This window comes from Pan paniscus, chromosome 6, assembly GCF_029289425.2.
Source record: "Pan paniscus chromosome 6, NHGRI_mPanPan1-v2.0_pri, whole genome shotgun sequence".
Taxonomy (NCBI): Eukaryota; Metazoa; Chordata; class Mammalia; order Primates; family Hominidae; genus Pan; species Pan paniscus.
The window spans coordinates 93797189-93818381 of NC_073255.2; the positions used below are offsets into that span (position 1 = coordinate 93797189).

General features: G+C 42.1%; 1 non-coding gene and 1 pseudogene across 1 annotated transcript in view; both read left to right on the top strand.

The window, feature by feature from the left end:
* LOC100995460 (uncharacterized) overlaps positions 1 to 21193 on the top strand; it is a 102760-nt gene that overhangs the window by 10783 nt on the left and 70784 nt on the right. The window contains exon 6 of the transcript XR_010112621.1: positions 787 to 874. This is a non-coding gene — a transcript (uncharacterized LOC100995460). The remainder of the gene's footprint in view (positions 1 to 786; positions 875 to 21193) is intronic.
* LOC134730703 (uncharacterized) lies at positions 5182 to 5994 on the top strand (annotated as a pseudogene).

A 21193-nucleotide genomic window follows, 5' to 3' on the forward strand; every position in this document is an offset into this window, starting at 1 on the left:
GGTCAAGGAAAGTTCAAGTCTCCTGAGTATAGTAGCCATACATCCTAGAGAGCTTCCTTTTGGTTTAGTTACAAAATGTATTTTAGCTTAGTTTTCTTACATTCGGTCAGCAAAATAAGAAAGAGCAGAAGGCTGGGCACGGAGGCTCACGCCTGTAATCCCAGCACTTTGGGTGGCTGAGGCAGGCAGATCACCTGAGGTCAGGAGTTTGAGACCAGCCTGGCCAATACGGTGAAACCCCATCTCTACTAAAAATACAAAAATCAGCCGGGTGTGATGGTGTGTACCTGTAATCCCAACTACTTGGGAGGCTGAGGCATGAGAATTGCTTGAACCCAGGAGGCGGAGGTTGCAGTGAGCCGAGATTGCACCACTACACTCTAGCCTGGGGTATAGAGCAAGACTGTGTCTCCAAAAAAAAAAAAAAGGCAGAAAAGTTTAGGGACACCCAATAAAACTAGAATTGGAAACTGGGAATTACTCTGTTTGTAGATGATTTCTTTTCAAGATGGGCTAGTGGAGTTTTTGAGCAGCAGCTACATTCTCCTTTCACATCTTCAGGTTTCATAAGGTTACCTTTAACCCTCTTGAGTGATCAGATCTGCCTCACAGTCACTCACGAGAGCCCTTGATCTCGACAAAATGGACATTGAGTAGCTGAGTTCAAATAACTGAGGTGGCAAGAGGGGATCTCCTTCTTGGTTCTTATATATTTTTTTTAAATGAAAGAGCTAGAGAAGCAATCTCAAGGTCAAGATAACTCACCCTGATGTTCTCACTTTTCAGGGATTGTGCTGCATTCTGACTTAGGTTCTGCCATCGAACACAGAATGCCCTGAGCCTTAGAGGCAGAGGCAGCTCTTCAGCCTATGGGGTAAGTAACCAGGGAATGGAATTCTCACCAATTCTTATTTTCTATGCTAAAAGTTTTACTTTACGATTTGGGCCTGCTTCTTTTTTTTTTTTTTTTTTTTTGAAATGGAGTTTCACTCTTGTTGCCCAGGCTGGAGTGCAGTGGCACTGTCTTGGCTCACTGCAACCTCCGCCTACCGGGTTCAAATGATTCTCCTGATTTAGCTTCCCAAATAGCTGAGATTATAGGCATGCACCACCACATCTGGCTAATTTTTAAAAATTTTTAGTAGAGATGGGGTTTCACTATGTTGGACAAGCTGGTCTTTAACTCCTGACCTTGGGTGAGCCACCTGCCTTGGTCTCCCAAAGTGCTGGGATTACAGGTGTGAGCCACTGGGCCTGGGCCTGCTTCTTTCTTTCTCTCTCTCTCCTTTTTTTTTTTTTTCAGTAGCAGTTTAAAATTGGTGCCTCATTTAGACACAAGCAAAAGGATATTAGCTCAGCTTTGGAAATAGGTGTGAGCCCACATATGATTTTCCTAGTTTTTCCTCTTCCTTCACTTTTTGCTCTCTTGGTAGTATGTTAATTCTATTCTCTCTCTGAATCTTTTTTCTTCATTTCTTTGGCAGATATTTTTACTTGTCTCGGAAGAGTAGGAGAAGAACTTCTTTTAGGACTCTTTGAAAGGTTACAATATGGATGACAATCTTGGCTAATGGTAACCAGATCTAGGGAGCTGGGATCAGCGTGAGCTGGAATCAGTTCAAATTAGCAAAGCAGTGGCGCTCAGTGGCAGGAATACAAGTGTCTGCAAAGTGTTAAACACATCTTGAAAGGGATAGTGACATCATTCTCAGAATCTGTTGGGAATATACATAGCCTGTAGACCCATTCGTCTTTGACCCTGTAAAGATATTTTAAAGAGTAATACCCCGAGTGGTTTTCTGTCCCGTTTGCCTGCTCATTTATCTTCGAGGACATGCCTTGTGGAGCTCTGCAGGCCCCAGGGGTGTGTGGATTCTACATTTGAAAGTGCTGATGCTGAGAGACTGGGTCTTGGCGGACCCCAAGGAGTCTGCTTTTCCTCTACTTATTGTCCCTACTTTTCCTGGCAGCTGGCATTGCTGTTTAAATGGGTTGTTCTTTGCTGTTTAAGTTGTTTGGTAGTGGCGTGTCAGGATGTGGGTTTTCTGAATACTTTCCCAGCTGGTTATTTGAGTGGTGGTTAGGGAGGAGCTGTCTTGGGGCTGTTCTGGAGCTGTTAAGGTCGGGTGTCTGTCTGGATACTCACAGCTTATCTGTTGAGGAGAACACTGTTCTCATTGTGCTGCCTTTGGTGGTGCTGTGTGTGGCTCTTTAGATGTGGGTGGAGATGAGTTGGATGAGTTACTGAGATCTTTTTTAGGTGCTTTTGATAAAGTAGTCTGCACTACAGGATTCATTGTGACTTTTTCCCTTAACCTGCACATACTTCTCTGCCTGTCCTTGCTGTCTTTCTCATGCCTTTGATTTTCCCATCTCCTGTTGGTTGAATTTACATAAAAGCTCTGCTGTAGTTTAAATGTGTCCTCCAAAGTTTATGTGCTGGAAACTCAATCTTCAACAGTTGGGATGTGGGGCCTAATAAGAGAGCCCTCATGAATGAATTAATGTTATTTTGGTAATAGATTAGTAATCACAAGAGTGGGCTTATTGTAAAAGAGAGTTCAGCCCCTGTTGCCCTCTTGCTTTCTCACACTCTCTTGTCCTTCTGCCTTCTGCCATGGGATGATCTTCTTCTGTCATGGAATGATATTCCCTCATATTCAGAAAAGGGAGTCTCCCATTAGGAGTAAAGTCATGAGAATAAATGGGCATTTTCATAATTGTGGTGTTTTCTTTATAGCAGTGGTTCTCAAAGGTAGTTCCTCGCAGTATCACCTGGAAACTTGTTATATTCAAATTCTCAGGCCCTATCCCAGGCCAACTGAATCAGAAACTCTGGAAGGGACCCAGTACTCTGTGTTTTAACTAGTCTTCCAAGTGATATTGATGTGCATTCAAGTCTGAGAACTACTGCTTGTCAAGTTAGTTGTTTGCTAATTTTTTACTCCCACCTTCACTGGACCCTGGAGAGTGTGTAAGGGACAAAAGTGAGAGAACACTGTCTCTGCAGGTACTTTGTCAGTCTTCTGTTGAATCATTTGAGAAACCTAGAAAACATCTGTTGAGCACCTTCTCAGTTCCTGGCACTGTGCTAAGTGGCTAAGAGCATGGGGTGGACATGTAAGCAGGTAATTGTAATAGGACATGAGTATTATAATGGCTACAGGTATTTTATATATATATATATGTATATGTGTATATATATATATATGTGTATATATATTTTTTTATAAAAAGCTACAGGAACTGGAGAGAAAATTATCCTGTCAGTGGGGAAGATGGAGTCAGATGTCACTTGATCCTTGAACAGGGTAGGATTCGAAGGTGAACAGACAGAAGGGTATTCTAAGTGGGTTCATACATAGGATGACCATGCAATTTATTATCCAAAGGAGGTCACTTTTGAGAATCAAAGTGGGTGCTTTTAGGCCAGGACTGTTGCTTGCTAACTGGGGTGTATGATTGCCCTATTTGTAAAGAACGAGTGATGCTGTGAAGCCATAGTTCGATGTAAATTTGTGGAAAACTCATTTCTTCTAATTATTTGTAGAGTTTTCAACAATTCTTATTAGATGGCATATTTTTTTCCCCAGGGCTGCTGTAAAATATTACAGGCATGCTTTGAAGATATTACAGGTTTGGTTCCACACTACTGCAGTAAAGTGAGTCACACACATTTTTGTGTTACCCAGTGGATATAAAAGTTGTATTTTGGGCCAGGCTCCCTCTGCATCTCTGTGTTTCAGTTGGGGTAGGGTAATTTTCTGTTCAGTTTGAAGAGCTCCCCCTGGTATTTCTTCCCATGGATGTCTTCCCATAACAATGTTTTTTTCTCATCTGAAAATGTCTATTTTGCCATCTTTTTTTTTTTTTTTTTTTTTTTTTGAGATAGAGTCTCCCACGGTTGCCTGGGCTGGTACGCAGTGGTGCAATCTCGGCTTGCTGCAACCTCCACCTCCTGGGTTCAAGCGATTCTCCTGCCTTAGCCTCCCGAGTAGCTGGGACTACAGGTGCGTGCCACCACGCCCATCTAACTTTTCTCTTTTTAGTAGTGTTGGGGTTTCACTTTGTTGTCCAGGTTGGTCTTGAACTCCTGACCTCATTTCCACTCGCTTCTGCCTCCCAAAGTGCTGGGATTGCAGGCGTGAGCCACTGCGCTGGCTATGTTTTTTTTTGTTTGTTTGTTTTTGAGATGGAGTCTCACTCTGTCTCCCAGGCTGGAGTGCAGTGCCATGATCTCAGCTCACTGCAACCTCCGCCTCCTGGGTTCAAGTGATTCTCCTGCCTCAGCCTCCCATGTAGCTGGGATTACATGCGCACGCCACCATGCCCGGCTAATTTTTTGTATTTTTAGTAGAGACAGGGTTTCACCATGTTAGCCAGGGATGGTCTCAATCTCCTGACCTCGTGATCTGTTCACCTGGGGCTCCCAAAGTGATGGAATTACAGGCGGGAGCCACTGTGCCAGACCTTTGCCATCAGTTTTTAAAGGAAACAGCTACTTAGCACTGGATGCTAGGTGAGCAGGTTTTTTCTTTCAGCTTTTTTTTTTTTTTTTAAAGCCATCATACTTTAGAATCTTTCAGCACTGTCAAGTTATCTTCTGGCTTTTATTATTTATGTTGAGAATTTAGACTGGGCGTGGTGGCTTACACCTGTAATCCCAGCAGTTTGGAAGGCTGTGGTGGGTGGATCACATGAACCCAGGAGTTGGAGACCAGACTGACCAACAGAGTGAGGCCCTGTAGCAACATGTGGTAGCCCTTTTTCAGTACATTGGCCTGATCCAGGTCAGTTGGATGTCATTTACATATGTGTCTTATATTTTAGATACAAGAGACTTCTTAAAAGCTTAGAGCATAACACAAATATTTATTTGATTGCACCATCTAACAAATCTAAATAAATACATTTCATGTCTAGGCATTGCGTTTTCTATTTCTCTAAACCAGTGTGCGCATGTGTGTGTACGTGTGTATCACTTTACCTAGCCACAGCAAGTGATTATGGATGAAATGGCTGCAGCAAAGCTAAAACTATGATATGCCTTTGAGAAAAAAATATTGAGCTGAGGCCGCCGCTATCTTCTTCCTGCCCTTGCCTTGGTGGGCGGCGGTTTCCCACGCCGTGGCTGGCTTGGCAGGCTGGGGCACCGCGCCGGGCTCCATGCAGCCGGGCTCCATGCAGCCGGGCTGCGCGGCTGCGCAGAGCAGGTGCCTCTGGGGCTCTGGTCGGGGGCCTGGCAGGAGCGGGCCGGGGATGGCCGCGGTAGGCGGCGGGTCCGCCGTGGAGCCCCGGGGAGGCGGCCGCCACGATTGCTTCCCGCAGTCTGCGAGGTGTCTGGCCGCCGGCTCAGGGCCCCTTTTGCAGACTCGGTGCCTGGCATGCGCCGGTGCCGCCTGCTGGGTCTTGGCACCACTGGCGCAGCCACGGCGGCGGGGGCCTGGCTCCAGATCCCCGACCCCTGCGAGCGCCGGCCCTGCGTGCCTGCTATGTTGATGCCATCTCTTTTGCATATTTGTGCTTGCCTGTCACACTCCCTGGCCTCTGAGTGTCCTTTGGCAGTTTCCAAAGCATTTGGGCAAGAAGGAGGTTGGGGAGCTTCACAACAGGTGGGGGCACGCAGGGGAGGGTCCGCGGCCGGACCAGCAGAGTGCTTCAAGGGCTGCCGCGCTGACGGACTTTCCACACTGTCTTTCGGAACTGGGGTTAGGGGACAGCCCTTGGCCACCACTGTGCCCTTACTCTGTCGCTTTACTTGGGGCTGGACCTCCCCTTTCCAGCTCTGGCGTGTGACCCTGCACTGAGCGTGGTGTTGAGACCACCAGCAGCTGGGGCCGTGGGAGGAAGGGTGCCCCAGGCTTGGGGAAGGTGGGGACCTTTTCCCCGCCTCCCCAAGTGATTGTTGCGTGCTCTGGTGAGGGGACAGTGTTACCTCGATTTCCCATGTGCCAGCTTCGGGACTCAGCTGTGCTTTTGTGTCTCTTTGATTAGCAAAAGCAAAATGAATTCCTCCCTGAACACTAAGCTTCCTGGGTACTTCCCTAGACCTAAACCTGAGAACCGCATATAAACAGGCCTTGAGGGTTCTGTTGTTAGTAGCGGGTTACCTGATTGCGGGTTACCTGATTGCAAACTGAGCAAGTTTAAAACGGAGTGGGCTGCTTTGGGCTGCACAGCCGCCTGGCATTCGGACAGCTGAGCAGGAGGTAGAGGTGAGAGACCAAGATGGACTAAAAATGCCCTAGCTGCTGGGAGCTCATCTCGGCCCAGCCTCTTTGAAAGGAGGAACATTCGGTGCAGCCATTGGAACCTTATCCTTTATAAAATGGGACAGCTCACAGGATTACATTTCTAAGCCAATCCTATGACCATCCTCCATGAAATTCTCTATTTTGGTTACATGTGGTCAAACTGAGCCTCACTGAAACAATTGAAAACAAATACTCTCGACAAATCTTAAAAATCGTTTTGAAAATCAAAAGGTATAGAAAATGTTGTGGCTTCTTTCTAAGCTTTCTTCAGCCCAAATTCTGTTATTCTCTGATCTTTTATGGTGTAAAATCATACCCATTCCATTATATGTAGATTGTCAAGAAGGAAGTAGGCTTTTATTGCTATGTTTATGTCGGTTTCCATTTACTGTCTCACCACATTTATTGGGTTGTTGCCTTTGCCTTTGACTCAACAGGAGCTGGAAGGGAAAGAATCCCAAATTCTGTTTCTTAAGGCAGCCAGTTGTCAGAATGGACTTTCCTCATTTTCTATTGTGAGGCCTGGAGAAAGACATTCAGTTCCAAAGGCTGTGCCTATCCTTTTAAATAAAAGAGAGAGGGCCCGGCACGGTGGCTCATGCCTGTAGTCTCAGCACTTTAGGAGGCCGAAGCGGGCGAATCACGAGGTCAGGACTTCGAGACCAGCCTGGCCAACATAGTGAAACCCCGTCTCTACTAAAAATACAAAAAATTAGCCAGGCGTAATGGCGGGCGCCTGTATTCCCAGCTGCTCGGGAGGCTGAGGCAGGAGAATTGCTTGAACCCGGGGAGGCGGAGGTTGCAGTGAACCGAGATCACGTCACTGGACTCCAGCCCGGGTGACAGAGTGAGACTTCGTCTCAAAAAAAAAAAAAAGAGAAGAAGAAGCAGCCGTGCCAAGGATAGGTACTGACCGAAGCAGGAGGAACAAATTGGAAATGTGGGAATGCGAATGTGGGCAAGTTGAGGGACTTGTAGCTTCTCTTCGGTTGAATCTTTTTGCTGAAGCTGCTTTATTGTATCTGACATGTGAAACTGCACAATTTCAAACAAACCCATATTGAAGTCAACATACAAAAAAGCATTTAAAAAACAGCCGTTAGTGGCCGGGCGAGATGGCTCACGCCTGTAATCCCAGCACTTTGGGAGGCCGAGGCGGGCGGATCACGAGGTCAGGAGATCGAGACCATCCTGGCTAACATGGTGAAACCCCGTCTCTACTAAAAATACAAAAAATTAGCCGGGCATGGTGGCGGGTGCCTATAGTCCCAGCTACTCGGAAGGCTGAGTCAGGAGAATGGCGTGAACCCGGGAAGCGGAGGTTGTAGTGAGCTGAAACCACGCCACTGCACTCCAACCTGGGCGACAGAGTGAGACTCCATCTCAAAAAAAAAACCATTAGTAAAAATAATTTTTTCAGTTAACGCTATTTTTCCCTTGTATAGGTGTTGATAATCAGATAATCAAATAGCTTATTGCATATGGAAAGTTGTTTTCTTTGAGTTAATTCAACCTATTGCAACTTAGAATCCAGGAAAATATTATTTTCAAATATGTATTTGGAATCTTCAAAATATTAGATTACAAATTACCTTAAAATAAGAAATATTTATGCAGCATAGAAAAGTCAGCAGTTCTCTGAGGAAGGTAAATAGCAGTTAAAATATCATAATGCACTTTATATCAGTTGTAAAAAGAAAGATCCAGGCTTAGATTTATGGTATTACCATTAGAAAAACAATATGAGTATTTAAGAAACATAGCAACCCTAGCCATTAAGTAGGCATCAAATAACATTCTGAATTAAGTTATAAGATAAAACCAAGATTTGGATGACAATGACAATATTGTCCATCATTGTTATCCAATTCCTGGTTTTATCTTATAACTGGTTTTAGGGGCCATTCTAGTGAATTGTCCCTAAAAGATGTTTGAAAGTAGTTCCATGCACTTTTCCTGAATCAATTTAAATAATTGATTTCACAAACAATAAGATGGTATGCTGTAGCATGTCATTGCACTAGAAAGAAAAAAAAAAACTCCACTAGTGGGGAATAATTTCAATAGAGGAAAGTAATGAATGTTGGATGTGAGTTCAGAAACCAGAGGTTGATAAAGTCTTATGATTGCTATATGCAATAAATTGCAAAACAAAATATTTTTTAAAGAACAAAAATCTGGTGAGTAGCATACACAGATTTCAAAAATAAATTGCATAACTTCATATTTCAGTAATTAAAGATTTAACAATTGTGATTTTGTGGCTAAACAAAATATACTGAACACATTATGTATAAACCATGGATTCAAAGCTCCAGAAAATTATCTTAATGAGGCGTATAAACTCTTTTTGTTTAATGTCCACACCAAATCATTATGGTCTGCCATTTCATGAAATAACAAGAGTTTTAAAATAAGTGATGTTTTTTAGTTTGCGTATCTATATTCTTTCCTACCAGGTATAGCACAGTGTAGTACAAGGGCCTACAGTTATAAGCCTTGGGAAAGATACTGTTTTGGCCACATATTTCAGCTATGTGATCCTGGAAAGAGGGTCTCAGAGGGACACTGTGGCCCTCAGTGTCTTTTCATTGGTAAATGGGGGCAACATCGCTTTTATAATGACAGCTGAAAAAAATACAATTTGCCTTTTATTCTCCCTTCCTTTCATTTAGGCTGTAGTTTTCACTTTTTAACTACAAAGCAATTTATCTCTTGATAACACTTCTAGTGTATTGTCCCTAAAATATTTTTGAAAGTAGTTCTATACACTTTTCCTGAGTAATGAAAACATCACGTATTTGCTAACTTGAAAGAATCCCGAGTCAGGAGATGGCCTGGATTCTCTTTGACCCTTCAACTGAAGTCTTTGACCAAAGGAGCACGGGTGACCCCTCTCTCCTTCATTTTCTGACCTGTAGAGTATTGGACTCAATGACCGATCCTCTCTTCTAGCTCCAAAATACTGGGCTAAACTCCATGGAACTCCCTTCTGAGTTAAAAATAGTAGACAGGCCTGCACTATCAACATTTGTAGAAAATTACGAAATGCTTAGAGTCACTTTGTAATTTAGTCTAAGGTTTGAATGCATAAGAGTTCAAATGCAATAATTGTGTTGGTAACACAACAAAGACATGTATGTTTTTATGTACCTTTATGTTCTATGCATTAGTCCTTCATTCCTTGGCATGAGGAGAAGTGATGGTTTCTCAGTGACCTTCCAGAACTCTAAGGCTGTGTTTCTCACACCAGGCCTCAGGGTTTCTACATTTTGGACAAATTTCCAATATTGTACCCATGCACACCTGAGTCTAAGAACTCTGCTGTAAGGTGACATTAAACAGCACCTGAAGTTATATTTGAGATGATTACTCAGTAATCATTGTACAGTTGATTTTCGTAGTAGGGATTCAAACACTGAATAGGGCACAGTTTTAATTAAATCTGTATTTCTCAGTTGAAACTTTATTTTAGCAGTACATGACTTCTATTTCATGAATCATAAATGTCATGTGTCTTCACAAACTGTAGTTCTGAATTTAATTTATTCACCATTTTGTCGTCAAAAAGAAGAGTTGATGTTTTTGAAAGATCTAAACAGCTCTGCATCTGATGTTCTAAAGAAATAAAATATACCACTGAACGCCCCCCCCAAAAAAAAAAAAACAACCGAGCTGAGTGCATTGGCTCATGCCTGTAATCCCAGCACTTTGGGTGGCCAAGGTGGGAGGATTGCTTAAGGCCAGGAGTTCAAGATCAGCCTGGGCAATATAGCGAGATCCTGTCTCTACAAAAAAGAACAACAAAAAAATTTAGCCAGGCATGCTGGTGCACACCTGTAGTCCCAGCTACTTGGGAAGCTGAAGTGGGGAGGATCACTTGAGCCTGGGTGGTCATGGCTACAGTGAGCTGTGATCATGCCACTGCATTCTAGCCTGGATTATAGAGCAAGACCCTATGTCAAAAAAAAAAAAAAAGGAAAAAAAAAAGTAAAGAAATGCCTTTAACAGAGACCACCTCAGGTATTGCAGGTTGCTGTTACTTTAGTGGAGTTAAGAGAAATAATTTTTGGTCAGTGACTTATTGAATAAATTGACCATTTGCGCTGCTTCCCTGGGTGAGGGCATAGAGAATGGTACAAAGTAGGCTACGGTAGCCAGATAATCTTGTATGTAATTTTGAGCTATTAGTGTGGAGAATGGCATGCTCAGTTTAGAGTTATAATTTTGCTTAATCAAGGAGGGCGTGATCTATTACAATAGAAGACTGTTGTCTAGAACTCATTCCTTAAGAATGCTCCCCTGCTTGCTCTGCTCATTCCGGCAGCAGTGAACTCCACATTATATTCCAGGGAGTTGATTATCATTTGGAATTATTTGTCTAGGCTAATGGTTAGATACTTGTTTTGTTATATTTAACATTAAAACTCTGACATTGATTCTGTGTGACATTCACATTCATTTTGGAAGCATTATATTTAATCATATGAAAGTTGGTGAAACTTGGATTACAGATTGCAAATGCTAATAAGTCCTTTGTTAGAATTATGGTGTCTTCATACTATCAAGTTGAGGACTGAAAAATATATAAGAAGAGTACCTATAAATCGAAAGAAAATAGTAATGACATAGAAAACTGAGCAAAGACAGTTAATTTATTCAAAGAAATTATACTAGTGCCAATAAATATCTGTAAAGGTGGCTAACCTTAGGGAAAAGCACGTTAAATGATTTTTTTTTTGTTTGCCTGTCAGATTGACAAAAATTAAAGTTCGACAATGCTATGCTTATGAGGTTATGGGAGACCAGATTCTCTCACACACTGTAGGTGGGAATGTAAAGAGTATAGCCTTTTTGTCAGACCAGTTTGGTATATGTCAGAATTTTAAATGCACATACCCTTTGGCATTCCGTTTCTGTTTGTAGCCAACTGCTCACATTTTGCGGTCTGCTCAAGGTCATGGCCTGCTCATAACCTTGTCCTGCTTGGCTATCAAAGGTTTATAAATTTTGTTAGTACTATTTCTGAATTTAGTAAAATACCTCATTGTCCTGTTTACTTCAGATTTTTTTTCTAGCCCCTTATTTGCTTTTATGTTTTGGCTACAGATAGCCTATTAAGAACTAGCTAGATGTTTCAGTTTATGTATTTTAAGTTTTGTTTCCTTTTTGACTTCCCTGCAGTTTGTAACCTTAGATAACCCTCACCTCTTTAGAACTTTCATGAATACTTCATTTTAGTTCTTTCTATTTTCTGTTTGTCTCTAAAAACTTTAACTTTTTAAAGATACCTGTAATTAATGTAGGGGGTATCAGATTGCTGACCAGTTATTGCAACACTATTTATTGAAAATTTCCCCTTCCCCTCCTTCTTCTAACATTAAATTACCTTATATATTATATTAGATTCATTTTTGGGTCAGTCTGTCCTGTAGTGGTTTGTTTGACAGGTCTGTTCTTGAGTTTACAGTCTTCTAACTAGTTTGCAAATAAAAATTCAGAAAGTTAATTTAGAAAATCAAAAAATAATTGAGTGTTTATTTTTGCTGACAGAATCATGTTGTTGAATTCCAAAAAGTCTTGTGGGATTTTTATTGCCATTCGTAGTAAACTTACACCTTTTGGAATGTTTGACATGGTTATAACATTTTATTTTCGCTCATTGCATTAAGTATATCTCAGTATTTTTATGTGGATTATAATTTTCTCATTAAAATATTTTCCGTGTCTTTACATATTCATGCTATTTTGACTGATACCTCTTTTTATACTTTCTAACTTGTTATTGTTTGTCTGTTACAAGAGTTCCACAGATTTCATGTACCTGTTTAGCTTATTTCACATAAATATGAATTCTTCTATGAAAGCCATTTTAAAGTTAATTTCTCAGCAGTAATAGGGTTTTATTTTCTTTAGGCCTTCCAGATATATAGTCATATTTCTCATATTACACGGTAAGCTCCACAAGGACTGAAATGATTTATTTTTACTTATATTTGTATCCTAAGTGCCTGTCATTCAGTAATCAAACAGTATATAAATATTTGTTGAATGAGTGCAAGGGAACACTATAAGAATATGTACCATATACAGTGACTCTATGACTAAAACATTTTTTTTACTTGTCTATATATATCTGGTTTTGTAAAATAATGAGTATTCTTTACTTCTTTAACTAGAAAAAGAAAACAAATTTAAGGGAAAAAAATCACCTGTTTTATTAACTGCGGTCAATGGATAGCTTATCATTTTGCTAGAATTGATTGGATATTTGGTGTAAGTCCCAGATGAGTTGCCTGGAGATAGGAGTGACCTCTGAGGGCATGACATTGAACCCAGGAATATGAAGCAGGGCCCGCTCAAGAAGGATAGAGGGAAACTACTCACATCTGCAAAGTGTTTTGGTTTTGCTTTTCTGAGATGAAAGTGGTTTGCATCCAGAGCCTTAAGAAAGAACACTAATAGTTCTGTGAGCTTTGTAAGCAAGCTTTGTACCTCTCTGGCCTTTGTAGGTACCTGGACCTACAATAAATCCTAGCCCTGGGGCACAATTTATAGAATCCTAACTGTCCCAGCAGCAGAGATCATTTTTACTCTGTCTTCCCTGACATAAGTGGGACCAATTGAATTGTGCATTCTTTATGTCCAGGTTGCTCAATCAAGCTCCTGTTTATTGGAGTGCAGTGCTCCAACAGGAGCGGCGTGTGGCCCCTGGGAGCTCCCTCCTGGAAGCAGTGCTGGTGGTGGTTACCTGTCTAGGGACAGGTCTGTCTGCCCGGGAGAGAGAGAGTTGAGTCTTGTGCAGTCGATCCCCCATGTTTCTTCCTGTGTTTACAGGATATGCTGTCTGTAGCTCTGATGACCAGTCTGGGTGTGCCGACTCTCCTACCTTCTACCATTACAGCTGTCAGCACCACCACATAGCCTTTCAAATGATGACACTCCCTTTTGGTGGTACCCTTGCTATCTTTTTATACTTAGAAGCAGCAGAATGATCTGAGTGGTGTGTTTAACTGATACACATTGGTCCCATGGTAGGTGTTTATTTTTATTAAAAAACATTCATGTGTGATTTTTAACAAAACTTTAAAATTTGGAATAACTAATAACTTCAAATCCATAGGAAGCCGTAAGGATAATACAGACAGGTGCTGTGTACTCTTCTAGTTTGCTTAATGGTTACATCTTACATAACTGTAATATAATGTCGAAACTAGGAATTTGATATTTGTGCAATGTATGTGTATAGTGTCATGCACATTTTATCTCATACATAGATTCCTGTAGCCACCACCATAGTCAAGATACAGAACTATTCCATTACCCCAAAGACTTCCCTTATGCCCTTTTAGTCACTTCCTGTGTCAGCAGTCCCCAGGGCTGCCCCCAGGTTTTGTAATTCACTCAAGGCTCTCACAGGACATTCCTTGCTATGGTTTGTTACAGTGAGGGGATACAAAGCAGAATTAATAAAGGGTAGTTGTGCATTGAGCAGATTCTACTGGACACCAGCATTGTGAAGATTTGGAGTCTTCTGTCAGTGGAGTTGCCCAAGATGTGCTTACTTCCCCAGCCGTAAACTCTTGCAACACATGTGAAGTGTTTTCTATTGTGAAAGCTCATATGAGCCTCAGAATCCAGGGTTTTTATTGGAGGCTGGTCACATAGTATATTAGTTTGTTCATTCTCACATAGCTATAAAGAAATACCTGAGACTGAGTAATTTATAAAGAAAGGAGGTTTAACTGGCTCACAGTTCTACAGGTTGTACAGGAAGCATCGCAGTTTCTGCTTCTCAGGAGGCCTCAAGAAGCTTCCAATCATAGTGGAAAGCAAAGGGGGAGCAAAGTGTCTCCCCTGGTGGGAGCAGGAGCAAGAGAGAAGGTACTACACACTTTTAAACAGCCAGATCTCACAAGCACAGAACCACAGGGGATGGTGTGAAACCATTCATGAGTAACTGCCCAATCATCAGTTCACCTTTCACAGGCCCCACTTCCAACATTGGGGATTACAATTCAACATGACATTTGGGTGGGTACACAGATTCAGACCATATCACGTAAGCATATAGTCCCTTTGCAACTGACCACTATTACAGCAACTCCAGAAGGAAAGCAGGTGTTTACCATAAATCATACAGTTTGCACAAAATATCTAGACAAGCTGGTACAGTGTGGTTCAGTACCGTAACCATACAAAACACCCTTATCATTTAGGGCATAGGGCTAGTACAAGACCTCAGTTTCTAGGCGCTGACCAAGGGCCAGTCTCAGAAGCCGGCTCGTCTGAGAATGTGCATCATTTGAGCAACTCAGGCTTGCTGAGTTAACTGCTTGTACCATTTTCCTTCCCCTCCTCTCCCTTGCCTTCACCACTCTTAACCTGGAAAAAGCACTAATTTGTCCTCCATATCTGTAGTTTTGTCATTTGGAAAGGTAGTATAAATCCTAGAGTATGTGACCTTTTAAAATGGACTTTTTAAAAAACTCAGCATCTTGCTCTTGAACATCCAGGTTTTTGCGTGTGTTAATAGTTTGTTCTTTTTATTGTTAGATATTCTCTTGTGTGGTCATGCCCCAGTTTGTTTAACCATCCCACAGGTGTTTATTTTCCCTTGTAAAGTTGATTAGCATGTATAATTTTTTTTTTTTTTTTTGAGGTGGAGTCTCGCTGTGTCACCCAGGCTGGAGTGCAGTGGCGTGACCTTGACTCACCACAACCTCTACTTCCCAGGTTCAAGCGATTCTCCTGCCTCAGCCTCCTAACTGGGACTACAGGCACGTGCCACCATGCCCAGCTAATTTTTGCATTTTTAGTAGAGACGGGGTTTCACTATGTTGGCCAGGCTGGTATCAAACTCCTGCCCTTATGATCTGCCCGCCTTGGCCTCCCAAAGTGCTGGGATCACAGGTGTGAACCACCATGGCTGGCCAGCATGTATAATTTTAACGTAATTGCTAATCACTCACGAGGGGAAGAGATTTTTAAACATTTTTAAATAATAGAGACAGGGTCTTGCTATGTTGCCCAGGCTGGTCTTGAACGCTTGGCTCCAAGCCATCCTCCCACCTTCGCCTCCCAAAGTGCTGGGATTATAGGCGTGAACCATTGCACCTGGCCCTGGGGGAAGGGATTTTTGTATTTGTTATGCATTTAGTGTGTATCATTGCTCTATAGCCATGTTATTCTATAGTCTCTACAATAACCTTACTCATTCAGTTATTCTTTCAACAAAGATTTGAGAACCTGTGATATGCTCGGCTATGTAGAGAAAAAAAATTCTCAAACTGTGTTTTTCCTCTGTTCACGCCACGGCAATCATCAACACAGAAGACTTCCATGACCATATGTGTGGGGATTCTTCCCCTACACACCACACCAGCTGGGTGTCTTCTAGTTCACTTCCTGTACTGGGTGTCTTCTGGTTCACTTCCTGCACTATCTACCAGGAGATAGTGTCAGATTGCACAGGGTGACGATTCAGTCTCCATGACTGCCCCTCCCAACCCCCATCAGTTGCAACTCTGGGCCTCCAGGACTTCTGACCGACAACAGCTTCAAGTTGGGGTTCCCATGGCTCCCTTTTTAGGTTCGATTAATTTGCTGAGGTGGTTTACAGAACTCAGGGAGATGCTTCTGTTTACCGGTTTATTACAACAGATATTGCAAAGGATCTAGAGGAGGGAGATGCTGGGGGCGAGGAATGGGGGAAGGTGCGAGCTTCCATGCCCTCCCTGGGTGCACACCGTCCAGGGACCTCCACTGTGTTCAGCTATCTGAAAGCTTCCTGGGCTCAGTTCTCTTGGGTTTTTACGGAGGCTTCCTGACATCAGCATTCGTCCCTCAGAGTATAGAGCGGGACCCTCCCTGAGGAGGGTTTAAGACCAATCATCAGAAAGGCACAGGGAGTAGAGTCCTGCCTTGGGGCAGGTGAAAGGAGGGCAGAAGAAAATCAGAGAAGCTGCCCATGAGGCCTAACACACCCAACCTTGTAACAAAAGCCTGGGGCTGGGACTGGTGGCTCACACCTGTAATCCCAGCACTTTGGGAGGCAGAGGTGGGTGGATCACTTGAGGTCAGGAGTTCGAGACCAGCCTGGCCAACATGGCGAAACCCCGTCTCTACTAAAAATACAAAACTAGCTGGGCATGGTGGTAGGTACCTGTAGTACCAGTTACTCAGGAGGCTGAGGGAGGAGAATCTCTTGAACCTGGGAGGCAGAGGTTGCAGTGAGCCGAGATCTTACCATTGCACTCCAGCTTGGGCAACAGAGTGAGACCCTGTCTCAAAAAAAAAAAAAAAAAAAAAAAACCTGGTATGAGTACTATGGTAGTTACCAGCCAGGAACCATGGGCAAAAATCAATATATATTATAACACCACATTGATACTATTTGAGTCACTAGAAATGTAACAGTGGAGAAGGAAAATAAGGTCTCTGTCCTCAGCAAATTGCATTCTGGCAGTGAGGGAGACAGACCAACAGGTAAATAAGTAAATAAAAAATATTTATTAGAAATAAGACATGGAGGCTGGGTGTAGTGGCACATGTCTGTAATCCCAGCACTTTGGGAGGCCAAGGTGGGTGGATCACTTGAGGCCAGGAATTTGAGATCAGCCTGGTCAATATGGCGAAACCCTGTCTCTACAAAAAATTCAAAACTTAGCCAGGTGTGGTGCCACATGCCGGTAGTCCCAGCTATTCAAGAGGCTGAGGCTAGAGGATCGCTTGAGCCTGGGTAGGTCGCGTGCAGTGAGCCCATGATTGCACCACTGCACTCCAGCCTAGGTGACAGAGTGAGACCCTGTCTCAAAAAAAAAAAAAAAGGAAAAGAGAAAGAAATAGCACACGAAGGCCAGGCATGGTGGCTCACATCTGTGAGAAGTTAAAGAAGTTAAAGACCAGCCTGGGCTACCTTGTGAGACCCTGCCTCTGCCCCTCCCAAAGAATAATAAGAAATAGGACATGGAGAAGCAGCATTTGGCCCAGGACAGGAGAAGGTTGGGTAGGTTGGGGTAGGTAATATTTCACATAGGCTAGGGAAGGCCTCTCACAGTCTGCCGTGAAAGCTTAGATCTAAACAATGAGAAAGAAACCACCACCTGGACAGCAAGGAGCATGGCATTCCTCACATTGGAACAGCATGTGCAAAGGCTCTCCCAACAAAGGGGGAAGTGGAAAGGATAGCAGTTTAAAACAACGTTCATTTATTTTTTATTTTTTTAAAAGACAAGGTCTCTGTTGCCCATGCTGGAGTTCAGTGGTGCAGTCATAGCTCGCTGCAACCTCAAATTCCTAGCCTCAATCAGTCGTCCTACTTCAGCCTTCCTAAGTACTGGGAATACAGGCGTGAGCCATTGCCCCTAGTCCATAGCACTCGTTTATTATCTCAAAGTTCTGTAGATTTGAGGTCCAAGCAGGCTCCGCTGGGTATTCTGCTGAGGACCTCAGGAGGTCAGAATTAAGCACTGGCCAGCCTGGGTTTTTATTTGGAGGTGATAGGGAGAGTCTCCTTCCACACACACTCATGTCGGCAGAATTCATTTTCATGTAGTGAAGGTCTGAGGTCCTCATTTCTTTGCTGGCTGTCAGCCAGAAGTCATTCTCAGCTTCTAGAAGCCACTCAAATTTCTTGGCTTTTAGTCTCCAGCTTCAAAACCATCAGTAGTGCTTTGACTCTCTCTAACTTCACATTCTGTCTCTTCTGTTTTTTAAAAAGAGAGCTTTATTGAGGTATAATTCACATACCATACAATTCTCTGTTTAAAGTGCACAATTAAGTGACAACCATTACCGCAGTCAACTTTAGAACATTTTCATTATCTCAAAAAGAAACCCATGCCCTTTCTCTATCCCCTTTATTCCCATCCTCTCCCCTCTTAGTGCTCAGTGACCACCACTCTATTTTCTGTCTCTAGATTTCCCTGGTATGGATGTTCAGATGAATAGAATCATATAATGTGTGGTCTTTTATAACTGGCATCTCTCACTTAGCATGTTTTCAGGGTTCGCCATGTTGTAGCATATATCAGTACTTCATTCCTTTTTATGACCAAGTAATATTCCATTTTATGGATATATGACATTTTGTTTATTAATTCATCATCTGATGTACATTTGGGTTGTTTCTGCTCTTGGACTATTACGGATAATGCTGATATAAACATTCATGTACATGTTTCTCTGTGGACAGGTTTTTATTTCTCTTAGTCTGGGAGTGAAATTGCTGGTTTCTATGGTAATATTGTTTAATCATTTGAGAAACTGCCAGACTTCTCCACAATGGCTGTACCATTTTACATTTCTACAAGCAATGTATGAGGGTTCCAGTTTCCCCACATCCTTGCCAACACTTGTTATTTCTGACTTTTTGGTTCTAGTCATCCTACTGGATGTGAAGTGGCATCTCATTGTAGTTTCATTTTGCATTTCCTTGATGACTGATGATGTGGAACATCTTTTCACATACTCATGACTGTTTTCCTATCTTTCTGGAGAAATGTCCATTCAGATCTTTTACCTGCTGAAACAATTGTTACTTACTTTTTATTATTGAGTTATAAGAATTTTTTATATATTCTGGTTACGAGTTCCTTATTACATAAATGACTTGCAAATATTTTCTTTCATTCTGTAGGTTCTATTTTCACTTGATAAGGTCCTCTGAAGCACAAAGATTAAAATTTTGTGAGAGTACAATTTATCTGTCTTTTGTTGCTCCTGCTTTGTCAACTCCAGTCAACAAAACCCTTTGTCAAATTCAGTATGAAAATTTTACCTCTATATTTTTTTCTGGGAGCTTTAGTTTTAGCTTTTACATTTAGGTCTTTGGTTGATTCTGAGTTAATTTTTATACGTGGTATGAAGTAAGCATCTAAAATCTAACATTATTCTTTTGCACGTGGCTATCCAATTTTCCCAGCACTATTTGTTGAAAAGACTCTTTTTTCTCCATTGAATGGTCTTGGTACTTTTGTGGAAAATCAGTTGACCGAAGATGTGTGGGTTTATTTCTGGAACTCAGTTCTATTCTGTTGATTTCTATGACTGTCCTTGTGCCAGTACCACACTGTAGTAATTGCTATGGCCTTGTAGTAACTTGAAATCAGGAAATGTAAGTTTTCTTACATTCTTTTGAAGACTGTTTTGGCCATTTTGGGTCCTTGTTCTCTTCTGCATTTTAGGGTTCATGTGCTTTTCTTGGGCCCATCTAGATAATCTAGGATAATCTCCTTATTTCCATTATTAGTCAACTTAATTATATCTGCCAAGTCTTTTTTGCAGTGTAAGGTGACATAATCACAGTTGTAGCACCAGAGAGTGAAGGTCATGGGTGCACAGGTCCTATGAGGCTTAGTTTGGTGAAAAGATAGAGAATGATAGGAGCAGAGAGGCTGGAGAGGGAGATAGGAAAGGGAGTTTCAGAAATATTACATAGTTGCCTAAAGTCACATTTCTAGTATGTGGCAGAGCTGGGGTTTGAGTGCAGATTTGACTGATCTCTGTGATTTCATGGTCTACACCAAATCAGTCTTCTTAGACTCAGAGCTATTGCTGTTGTTTCTGTCTAATACATACTGAGCTTTTAATGTGTGCCAAGTAATCCACAGAGTACTCCTTTATTTTTTTTCTAGCTCTTAAAGAGCATCTGTACAAGTCTTTTGGCATAGATAATAGGCTGTACTGGAACTAGCTTGATAAAAAAAGAAAAAAGCAGTTAGGGGACCAGGGGGTATGACTCAGAATCTGAGGGTGGGCGTGCAGCTAAACCTTAGCCAGCGATTGGAACTGGGAGATTGAAATCACTCGGGACGTACAGGACCTTCTACTTTTCTCTGCTTCTTGGCGTATGTCTATTTCACTCTGTAGACTGTCCTGATACTCGGACCAATTGATGGAAGATGGTCATGTCACACAGCTCCATCATTTAAGAGAACAGCCCCGACTTAGTCCCATTTCCAAAACTCAAGCAAAAGACTCTAACACAGTTTGGGGCAATCAGCTGTGACCCTGAATTGGGGGACCATTCACCTTATACAAACATAGCTTCTGCTAGCTTATCTTTGTGGATTCAGAGGACGGTTTCCTGATACACAGGACGTATTTGCACATGTGCTAGGCAGACTCCCCAAACTATGTTCATTTTAGTAACATCAACTAGTACTGTCATACTTACAGTACAAAATTTTAAAAAACTTAATTGATCTGTGGAAAAAATAGGTATTTCCTTTTGCCCATTTCTCTTGGAAGGGAAGAAAAGGGTCATCAGGATGATAATGGCGAGAAGATTAGCTCAGACTTTCAAAATAATTTGAAACCCAGGACTTGGTATACTAAGTGTAGGCTTACTTGAGCCTAGGAGTTCAAGACCAGCCTGGATAACATGGCAAAACACCGCCTCTACAAAAAAATACAACAATTAGCCAGGCGTGGTGGCTGAGTGGTGGGAGTATTGCTTGAGCTCAGGAAGTGAAGGCTGCAGTGAGCTGTGATCACGCCACTGCACTCCAGCTTGAATGACACACCCTGTGTTCCAAAAAAAAAAAGAAGCTTAGTGATGTCTCTGCCACTTAATATCTTTTTGATGGAATAAGTTATGATTTCTTAATATTAGTATCTTCATCTCTTACAATAGGACGTAGTAGATGGTCTTTACAGTTTCTGCAGCTTAACATTTTAGGACTATTTTTCTTTCTTTTTTTTTTTTTTCTATTTCTTATTTTCTTTCTTTCTACCTAAGCCTCATCTACTATTTATAAATGGCTGGTGTCTTAGATCTAAATCCTGACCTTGGGAAGCTTTAACCTTGTAGAGGAAGTAAACAGTAAACTTGAGAGTTCTTTCTAATTAGATTTCCCTCTCCCTGCCAAGTCTCATTAAATAACTCTTACAGATCTGTCCTCTAAGGTAGATTACCACCACCCGTCGTCTTTCCC